This window comes from Colius striatus, chromosome 2, assembly GCF_028858725.1.
Source record: "Colius striatus isolate bColStr4 chromosome 2, bColStr4.1.hap1, whole genome shotgun sequence".
Lineage (NCBI taxonomy): Eukaryota > Metazoa > Chordata > Aves > Coliiformes > Coliidae > Colius > Colius striatus.
Window position 1 is genome coordinate 10,120,867 of NC_084760.1, and position 11,189 is coordinate 10,132,055.

General features: G+C 39.1%; 1 protein-coding gene and 1 long non-coding RNA gene across 5 annotated transcripts in view; both read left to right on the top strand.

Moving 5' to 3' along the window:
• SYNCRIP (synaptotagmin binding cytoplasmic RNA interacting protein) overlaps nt 1–145 on the top strand; it is a 24,912-nt gene extending 24,767 nt beyond the window's left edge. For all 4 annotated transcript variants that reach the window (XM_061989517.1, XM_061989518.1, XM_061989519.1 and 1 more), the window contains exon 12: nt 1–145. This exon is cut by the window's left edge. The gene's annotated coding sequence lies outside the window, so the exon portion shown is untranslated.
• Nucleotides 146–3,532: 3,387 nt separating this feature from the next.
• Nucleotides 3,533–10,699, top strand: LOC133624831 (uncharacterized). The gene is made up of 3 exons (XR_009818166.1): nt 3,533–3,602; nt 8,270–8,389; nt 9,578–10,699. It is a non-coding gene; the product is annotated as an uncharacterized LOC133624831 (long non-coding RNA).
• The last annotated feature ends 490 nt before the right edge of the window (nt 10,700–11,189 follow it).

Sequence of the window (11,189 nt, forward strand, 5' to 3'; positions counted from 1 at the left end):
AAGCTTATACCTAATTAAGGTTTTATACACACCAGTTCCCCCAGTAAATGCAAATTTTAACGAAATTAGACATGTCATATGTTGAAAATGCTCATGGCAAACAATCATTTTGCATTCCTGCAAATAAAATTGTTTTATACTGTAAGCTGGAGGCGAGTGTAACTTATTTTTGTAATAAAGTTTTTATTTTTTTTATGTGTCATTAATATAAATGTGTGTTAGTACAGAGATCTTCTGGTTAAAAACTTAGAATCGCACACATTTCAGTCTGTTTACTTGTATTTACATAATTTTTAGAATAGTGGTTGCCAATAGCCTGTATGTTTCACATTAATTGATTTTTTTTTGTTATCTTAATAAACCATTTTAGTATGTTGTATGTCAATTACTGGGATAGCTGGGACATGAAGTGTAATTGAAAATTGTCAAGTATTCATTGGAATATGTAAATGTGCCTTGCCAGTTCTGAACTTTAAGACAAAGTAAGTGAATGATGGTGAAATGAGTAGTTCGATGCGTAAGAGACATTTGCTACCACAGTTTCATATACTGCCCTTGATAAAGAAAAGTTAACTTTTTTCCTCAAATTTGAGCATAAAAGTCTACAGTCGCGTTAGCTTCTGAATTTTCAAATCTAGAGATAGAATATTAGGTTTATGGAAAGTGGGTTTGCTAATTGTAGCCTTAAGTATCATTTTGAATTTCAATGTAATCCTTGGTGCTGGCATTCCCAGTGCCAAGGAGTTTAAATGCTCCCTTCAAGAGGTTGCCATGCCTACTGGCACTTTTACTGTCATACGGTTTTATGAGGAACACTGTCAAGATGTGGAAACCAATACCGAACTTGCTACCAAATAAAAACACTGGGGGCTGTAGGAGAGGGGAAGTCCTCAGGTTTCTCAATCCTGAAATCTCTCCATTGCTGAAAAAACTTCAAAACACTTGTGGGATCACAAGTGTTAGTGACTAGTTCTTAGTCTGGAGACTTGTCGGGGGAATAATACATTTATGGAATTTTAACAGTTGAAGGAAGTGTATAAAAGCATTGCTATGAAGGCACTGCATGTGTTGAAATTGTGGATCCATATCCTTAATTTCAGCTCTGATAAAAGCATGGGGGACTATTGTCAAAAAAGAAAGAAAAAAAAAAAAGCAAAATTGACAGGAGAGTGTTTTTAATGGAACATAAGCAATGGTGAGTGGGCAAAATATCGAGATCTTGACAGTGTTCCCTCTAATTATGAACTCAAGCCATTATAACTTTTAAAATTAAATATGATTTGCACTGTTCTGATATTGGTGCAGTTTTTTAGCAAAATGATCAGAAAACTAAATTGCATGTGGTGATTCGTATTGTGGAAAAAAAACAACTTTAAATCAAAAAAACGTGTTACTTTCAAAGCTTTAAATTTGATCGTATTAAGGAAAACCAGTAAGTGGAAACATTGGTGAGAATGGGCAAGTGCATATATACAACATCAGTTTGGTTGCACTTGGGTGTTGGTAAACTTGAAATGTTCTCCAGCAATAATGCATCTCTTGTGGGGTGCTTTGGTGACAAATGGACAGAGAACACTCTTTTTGGCATGTTGAAGGCAAGTGTTGACTTAATGTATTGTACTGCCTCTGTTCATTGTCATAGGAGGCTTTCTTTACTGAAACTCCTGCAAAGGTTTGAGTAAAAGGTAGCCTAGTTCCACATCAGTTTGTAACGTGCTCCTAAATTTGAAGACTAGTTGAATTTAATAAGTGAGAAACTGCTGCTTAACACTTCTGGTTTATAAACACTCCAATATACAGCTTTTGAAGTTATACTCTTTGTTTTAATATTGATTTTTGTTTGAAGTGTTTTGTGTAGAACATGCCACTGTACCTTCTTTTTTATTTTTGGGTTTGAGGGGTGGGTTTTTTGTGGGAGTTTTTTTGTTTTTGAAGAAGGGATGTTATGACAGAACTTGAGTTTGTGCTTTTAATATTGCAGGAAGGCTGAGATACTAAGATCAGTTTCTCAATTTCTGTGTTTTACAACTCAAACTAAATACTGTCTTAAAATCTAAACCAGGAAATACTAATTCTGTTCTTGTTGGGGGAGTATAACAGTCTCAGTATAAATTTAGCCTCCTCTGAAGGTAGGATTCCCAACTTCTATGGCTGCAGCATTTGGTGGGTTTTTTGCATAATTCTCCAGAGGCTTAACTTTTCTTTTTCAGACTAGTGGTTATTTGATGTTTCCATGCATCAGTGAGGGGAGACTTTTCTCTAAAGAAATAAAACTGAAAGACAACGTGGACAACTGAAAACTTGGTGGAAAATGTAAATTGTTCAATCTGATATACCAAGTTTTACAAGTAGTGGTTCAGAGGAAGGAAGTAGCGCTCTGAGGACTGAAATCGCTCAAGTTGGAGCATGAGGTTGTGTTCTTGGCATGAAGCTTAAGAATGCAGCTTTATGACCAGCTGTGATGGACTTAGATGTCTGTCTTTGAAAACTGACTGGCAGAATTTACTCCAGCACCATCCCATCACATCTTTTGGCTGGGACTAGCTAGTTGTGTTAGTTGGGCAAAGGAGACACCAGATAGTACTTTGTCATTTTGCTCTGTCAGATAAAAATGGTCTGTGGCAATAGGAGAGCAAGCCAAGATGAAGATTCCTTGATCCTTTGTACAGCTAGTGGGAGGGAAAGGGAATAAATTATTGTCACTTTATAGCCATCTAGTGCAAAAAAATGTGAAGCTTCCTAGAAGCTGTGATGTCTTCATATTTTTCTGGGAGATGGATTTTCATGTCTGGTCAGCACTTTGCAAGCATTTAATTATACTTGTGTTAGAAAGTCCACAGGACAAAATTTAACTTTCCTTTGGTGCTCCTTTGCCTTGACTGCTACAATAGATAGATTTGTTGAAGACAACTAGGACTAGCTTGCTAGTTGGAATTTGGAGAGAGCAGTGATTATCTCATGTAATCACGTCTGTCTTTGCCAGTATCTTACTGGTTACTAGCATTTTCCACAAACATACATCTTACTGAATGGCCAATTCTCAAGTAGATGTTGCACAGCTGAGCTCATCTGGAAATGATTTAAAAATACATTGAGTATTTAAAGCTATCTTCAAGAAAGCCTCTTTATAGATGGTCAGACTTCCACATATCTGTTAAAAGCTTTTCTTAAGAAAGGAAAAGCGTCTGTGCCAGTAGAAAACACAGTCATAGTATGTTTGTAGAAAACTTAATGTGGCTTGAATATTTCAAGTTTGAATCAAAAGACTCTTTGTTTCAAGAATTTTTAGTTTCCTGAATGCTCATGAGACTTAGGTGTCTACTCCAAAGGCAACACCTAGTTTCTGACAGTCATTTAGGTAGAGCTTAGAGTGTGAGCAGTCTGGTTTCCCTCTGATACATTTGGCTCGTTAATAGTGATGGTTTACTCTATCTGCACAGTTAGTGTGACAATACGTTTTTATTTGTTTCAGACACTAACATAGAAAGTGCATTGAATCTTACCACTGCTTTTCTTTACGCTAAGGAAGTTATGAGACATTCTTAGTTCTGCTACACAAGCAGTAGAATAGCCTGTGCCATTTGACTGCACGGAAGATAATGGTAAGTAAAAACAGACATTCTAGTTACCTAAATGACTTGTACCTAAAATCCAACTAGAGTAGGCTGTTTAATTGATTCCTTAGCTGCAGTTACTGAGGTTTGAACTCTTCAGTTTTTGTGCGTCCACATCAATGCTAAATCAAGTGTAATCTCTTGATTGTAATCCAATACTGTTTAATGTTACGTACTTCAGATCTCAAAATCTCGAAAATGCTTCACAGTATGTATTTTTAAACTGGTGGATTAGCAATTGTGGTAGTTTAAGGGATTTTTCCATGAGCAGTCTGTCACTGAAAACATCAGGTGCTGAGATCCTAATTCCAAGTGTAGCACTTCCAGTATTGTTCTACCATCTAAAATAACATTTTTCAGATTTTTTTCCCACCTCTTAGTAGGATGAAGAATGCACCTAATCATGTCACTTGTAGTGGTTATTTAAAAACTGTATTAGTAAAGGTAGCTAATTTGGGATTAAAAACCTTCCTCTGTAAGAATTAACAAAGGCAATTTTATGGATCTCCCATTAGTAACTTGGGGCTTTTGTCAAGGTGCAATTTCAGCACACTTGAGAGTCAAGCTCTGTGTTAAAAAACACTGATGAGAGTAAGCATAAAAGGTAATGAATCTTGTTGTAATGTAGATGTGTGACAGTTGGAAAGTGATTTTACTATTACAGCATTTGAGACGACAGATAAAAATACCTAGTCCCTGCATCCCTGGAAAAAGCTGAAGCGACTATTAAAGGAGAAGGGGTAATGGAAAGAAGGTGGAACACAAAAAGTTCCATTTAAACGTAAAAAACCTGTATTTCACTGTTGAGGTGAGGGAACCCTGGCACAAGCTGCCCAGGGAGGGTGTGGAGGCTCCTTCTCTGGAGGTCTTCAAAACTCTCCTGGATATGTTCTTGTGCGACCTGATCTAGGTGGAACTGCTTTAGCAGGGAGTTGGACTAGATGATCTCTAAAGGTCTCTTCCAACCCTACTATTCTATGATTCTGTGACTGTACCTGTTTCAGATTGTGGTCAAAGGCATCCTTGTATAGTGCAACAAAGCCTTGTCTTCTAGTGCAAACAGTTGTTCTAACATGCTAACCTGTGTCCAGTCCACAGATCTTGACAGAATTTTGGCTTTTGTATGTGATCTTAAATTGTTAAACTTCCAGTGACCTTCACTCTGTGTGTACGAGTAGCACCTTCACCAAGGAATGACCAGCATGGAACTTGGACTTAAAAGACAGTCTCACTGGGATAGTTGGTCAAATATGTTGTTAAAATCTCAGAATTTGCAAATTAAGAAATGTGCTGCAGGTTTCATGGTAATAGAAGACTAGACTTTAGTGTAAAGAGGGGAGGGGAAGTTAAACCTTTTCTCACTGGAAGTCATGAACATACCACAAGCTTTATGTGGCTTTAAGCTTCAGCAGCGAGTAGAATGGATGTAGTTGAGTCATCTCCACTGCGTTGTTCAACTATGCTTTCATAAAGCTTAACACAACTTATCAGAGCTTTAAAAAAAATCCCATTGTGGGATGAACTCCAGTGAGATCCATCTTCCAGTCAAAATTAAGGATCTGGAAGGTGTTAAATCACTTCCATGTTAATGTCACTTCCGTGTGTATGTGTTTGTGGTGTTTGCAGTTTGGATTTGCATAGAAGTGATGTTATAGTGGGACAGGTGTTACAAATGGCACTTTGCTCTTTTGTTTTTTTGTCTCCAGTGTTATATTGACCTGAATAAGAGTTTTGTTTGTAATGTTCTGAGCCATTCAGGTGGTCATATTTCCGTCAAAGTGATCTTAATATTTGATTGGCCTGAATTGATCAGTAAGTCTCATACCAAGTATCTGCTTCTTTGAAGTGGCTGATCTTTTCTTAGCTTAACTTCTGAAGTGGATACAGATTTCTAATAGGAAGTAGAGAGTTTTGTTTTCCTAATAGCTATATCTACACTTTCATAGCTTATTGCCCTCTTTTCAGTTCTGAAGAGTACTGTGTTCTTAGAATTGTGAGTGAGGAACATTCAGACTAATGGTGAGAGAGGGAGAAGTTGGAGCCTCACAGTTTGTAATGAATGCACTTTGAGGTGCATTCTGGGGTACTCACCACATGGGGACAAATGGCATGGAGGTCTATCAGGTCATGGTCACACCTCAGCTAGGTTAGCTCAGACTCCCTTCAGGGATGGTGTACGCTAAAGCAGATTATTTAGTACTGAGGTATGCTAAAAGGCTTTTGTAGTTTTACTGTTGACTTAGTAAAGAATAACTGAGATAGTAACTCCAGTGCATCTGTAGGTAAGTGATGATCCACTGATTTTTGTAGTCTGGAAGAATAAGAGGCAGTCGTGCATAATGTTTTTTCAGCATCTCTTAAATTATTAAGTCCTTTTGAAGCAACCTTTTTCTACTTCAATACACAAAGGTGAAATCATGTTAGGTTCAAATTCAGCATGCAATTTAAACATAGAAGGGGACCTGAACTTAGTTCTGGTTTTAAGATCAGATGGTTGGGTGTAGTTAGAGCTCAATAAGCATGGCATGTATTTTACAACCATGGTAATTGTTTGATTCTGTGAAGCAAGGCTCTGCTGTTCAAAGATATTCTCTCTTAAGAGTCCTCGTCTCTAGCAAAAATGCGTGTATTGGAAAATAAATCCAACACAGCACTCCAAAACACCTTTTGGCTGTGAGAGAATGGAGAGGATTTTAATGTGCCAAGTCTTTTCAAGGGCATGCAGCTTAGGTGATTGGTGTTGAAGTTGTAGGTGGGGGTCAAGTGAGACGAATGTGGTAATCTTGGACCTCCTGCCTCTCAGTCTGGTGTTAAAAATGATGTAGAGAGGTCTTAAGTTTCACAAACTAAAATTGTGTTTAATATTCAGTTTAAAAAAGCAGATACGTCTTGACTGGGACATCTTGAAGAGCAAAAAGTGTCCCTGTGAAAAAGAAAACTTGTAAGGTCTTCTGCAAATACCTTTGTTTTTTCTAAAGCAGAGATGACACCCAGGGAAGTTCCTCCTCAGAGGAATACAAAAGGGTGTATTTGTCTTGTATTTAAAAGATTGACCTAAGTGTGTATCACAAGCACTCCCCACCTGGGAAAGCTCTTAAAGCTTAATGAAGTATTCTTATTTGCTCCCTGGAACAGTTCGTTTCTGTGGACATAAGGGCCTTTAGATATGCCTGAACTACATGACTGGCAGGTTTGTGGTCTAGGCTTAAAGGCAAAATCCCCAAAGAAACAACGTGGCAAGCCACAACATAGAACAGCTTTGTTTAGCTGCATTACAGCTTTGTAGGATTTTTTCCCATTATTAATCCATCTGTCCTTTTCCTGTGAAAGGGAGGTACACTCTAAGCCAGGTACCATCTAGCAGCCACAGCACGATGCCAGGGGAATGTCAGGTGATTGATCTTGCCCAGATTCAAACATCAGATTGAAAGCAGATACAGGGTCCTTGGATTATATGTCTAAAGGTAAGATCCTATCCTGGCCATCGTAATTATCAAGGCCACTTGATAGAACTTTCAGAAGAAATTGACTGGAAGCATCTCTGTAAAGGAGGTTTCAGACACAGCAAAAGATAAAAATGCTAGAAAAACCCCAGTTACTGTGTCTAATGCTGCCATTTCAGATGTCCTGTTCTGAGAGGTGAGTGATACCCTAGAGCTGCTGTTTGTAAACCTGCTGTTCATGAATTAATAGTCTTGGCCCCAGGGAAGTCAGAGCCAGTCTTCAATATCTGATACATGTGTACCAAAGGTGGACCTTTTTTGTCAGTGTAAGTCAGGAGTTCTTCCCATCTCTTTTTACTGATACAAAGTATTTGCCACTCACTGCTCTTAATAGTCCCTTAAAGGATGGACAAAAGTAAGGTAATAGAGAAGAACTGTTTCTAACAGGGCCTGTTGATGCCTAGTAATTGAGTGCTGCTTGAAGGACTATAGTGTTCATAGCAAAGCTGCACCTAAAGCCTTGATTTGAATGCCTGTTATTAGGGGGTGACAAAGTGAGAATAGGTTTCACTTGTAAAGCTGAGGAGAACCAATGCCAAACCAAATTCAGAATGGGCCCAAAGAACTGCCAGGTACACCCAACTGCTTGTGCAGTTGCACTTTTTGCTGAAAAGTGTGCAATACAAGCCCAGCATCCTGAGAAAGAGAAGTGGCAGATGGTCTCTTAGGACTAGACCAGGACTTTTCATTAAAGAACTGGTAGTGTCGGTAGCCCAAATGAGTATATTGCACGCTGGAGGTAGCCTTTGTGGCTCAGAAATGAAGGTACTTGTAATAAACAGTTGTGCTTGGAAACACATTTGGATCTTGAGACCTAAGAGCTGATGTGAAGGTTGTTGAACTTCGGTGATGTTCAGTTTCTTTAAGTCTAGGCTAGAGTTTACATATCTTTAATATAGGAGAATACACTTAGTGACAGAAGGAATTTTACTCTAAGGCTGTCAAGTGCGAAAGCCTGTATCAGATCATAAGGCAGGAGAAGACTGAAGAAGGGATGTGGTACGGTAGAATACAGTTGCCAGATCTTGACAGTCTCCTTACCGAGTTAAAAAAGGATCAAGTATAGGTAAGGCTTTGCTCATTCAGGATATACAGAAGCATTTGTTTTCAGAGGCAGGTTTCAGTGGGGAAAAGTTATCATTTTCTCCATAGGTGAGCGTGGTGAGCAGCATCTCTGAAGACTCAATGGGAGATGGGGAAGTTCCTGACTGCAGAAGTAATCCAGCGTCCAGTGGAGAACGGTGCATGTTCTAAGTTCTTGGTGAAACTCAGGTGAGCAGCTTTAAACTAAGACACCTTGGACTAAACCTGCTAACGCCATGTCTTCTCACTGCCAAAATTCCTCCAGATAATCCAGTATTTCAATTTTGTTCTTAAAACTCTTGCCTTTGGGCTTTGGGAAAGAAAAGAGTCATTACTGTACAGGTAGCTTGACTTTTCCTCTAGACCTAAGAAACAACTGAAGGGGAAAATGGAGAGGGGAGCAGAGCTGGGCATTAGTCCTCAGCATTGTGATCCAGGAGAATGCCACGTACATGGGCTTTTCAGAATTGAGACTGGTATTCCAACCTTCCTGACCATAATATGTAACAGAAACACAATGTAGACAATACACACCACAGTGTGGTGATAAAGTAGTGCCTGATCTACAGTGTACCATACTGAAGTGGAGTGGTAGTCTGTGGAGAACTGATTACTTGCTCTGTATAAAGAACGGTTACAAGACTCATACCTGGGCTTCTAGAGACCTGGATATTAGACAATCCTTTCACCATCTTGATATCTTCCAAAGCAAAATCTATTTTCTCAAGGAAAGACAAAAAATCCTTCCATCTGAACTGCAGTGACCCCAAGTTGAGGTCTGTCTGAGGCCTCCCAGTTCTGTGAGGTTTGTTACGAGCTGTCTTCCTTGTGCGTCTGTTGAAATCCCGAAGACCTCAGTCTTCATTTGTGACTCCTGAGCTGAGGGGGGAAAAAAATACTACAAACTAGACCTACAGAGAATACCCCAAACTGGATGACTCAAAATTTCCTAGGGGAAGAAAACATGACTCCTTATAGTTTGATGTGAAATATCGTAAGGTGATTTTCATACTTAAATGCCCTTTTATTAATCTGTACTTTAAAACAGATCTGTGTCTGTGGAAGATGAAAAACTTCATGCCTAACATTTTAGACTATTTCTTTTGTGCTTCTGTAGAACATCAAAGATCAGCTAAATAGCTTGTATACAGTAGCAAGTCAGTCATAAATCAGAAGCTGATGTGGGAAGTTTTAGAATAGAGTGCTAGCAATAGTTCCCCAGACAACATCACCCTTTGCTAGCTCCATTGCTTTTCCTAGGTAGAATACTAGTTATTTAAGTAGAACAGAGAATGAAAAGCAAAGCAAAACTGCAGGTAATCGTGTTTTGCAGAAATTAGCCAAGTCTTCTAAATAGTCCTTTTTTCTTGATTTCAGAACTTTTGCCTTTTCCAGACAGCTCAAACCCCTCTCCCCTGCCTATGCATGCACTCCCCCTTCCCAAAGGACATGTTCAGGCAAACCACTGTCCAAGTGGCAAGTGTGCACCAGAACCAGGAACTGCATTTGCAGAACCTCTGGAGGAATCAAAAGTAACTGTTCTCCACTCCTCCAGAGGAGAGATGGCAGCTCTGTCCTGCTCAGGTATGTCTGCTGCCAGGCCTCGGTGGGATTGCCCGCTTATGCACAAACCCCGGTAATGCCAGTGCTGGAGATGAAGTGGTAGATAATTACACATCTTTTCTCTGTTAAATATACCAGCTTTTTTTTGGGAGGTGGGAGGTTTTGCATACCTTCAGGAACTTGGGCAGCTGTTTAAAAAAGATGGCATTGATCAGCAATAAGCCATGAAGAAGCCTGGCCTTGCTGAGCTTGGTACTGAGGCCCACTTCTTAAATTCTCATTAAAACTCTCCTGTTCCTGTTAGAGGAGAGCTTTACCATGGAGCTATCTGTTCCAGTTAAATCCCAAAATAAATAATACAGGGAAGCTGTCCATGGGCTTCAAAAAAGCTTCAGAACTCATCCTTAGTAAGAGGAGGAATAGCCCTTTGTTCAGGCTCTCTCATAGTATCACTTTCTGCATTCTGCCTGTTAGTATAAATCAGAAATTGGTTGTTTTGTATATTCAGTATCCTTGCTAGGGAAATGTGTACATCCTGCTGCTTTTTATTTCCTCTTTAACCATTCTCAGTTTTTGCTGTACATCTTTTAAATGGAGGAAAATGTCAAATTGGTTCCATACATCCTCAGTCTACAAATGGTAAACACAAAAATATCCTGGTTATACAACTGGTTCTGTGACAACTCTTGTAAAGGGTTTGATGAAAGACAAATAAGTCTCAAGGGTGATAATTAATGTTGTTTAATTCTTACCTTATACTGCTTCTACATACTTCGTGTTGTTGGAGAACTGGTTGCTCAAACTAAAAATATCTCACTGGAATTCTGACCTGACAAAAACACTTGAGGCATTTAATTACTGCTGTATCCACAAAGCTAAAGCGGCAGCCTTCAGGACCAGCTCGCCAGTCACCAAAAAAACCCCACAGATCTCATTGCTACATTTACATGATCACAATCAGCACATATAGCAGACATCATGGTGTCAATGGAAAGCTTTCTCTGATAGTAGCTGGCTACCAACAGCAACCTATAGCTACAATTAACATTTTCCCCCTTTTGACAAATTCCATGTGGTGATGAGAAACTCCCAAATATGTGAAGACTTTAGGTTGGGATTTTTTCTTCTAAGGTGGGAAAAAATTCTTCCACATGAGGAAAAAAGGATCACAAGTCTTCATCGGCTAAAATGCTAAACATGCTGAGGTGGTGCAAAAAAAAGGAAAACAATTTAAGAAAGCACTAGTTCTACTAATGAAAATCATTTATTTTCAGTGGTATTTCATTGGACAGTTTTGTTCCCCTTGTTGCAGCCCGTCCCTACTGCAGCACTACAAAATAGAGGGGATAATTGGAAAAGGATAGGGAGAACGGCAAAGATGATAAAAGGTACAAAAGTGCTGTCATGTGGAAAAACAAGTCACTGA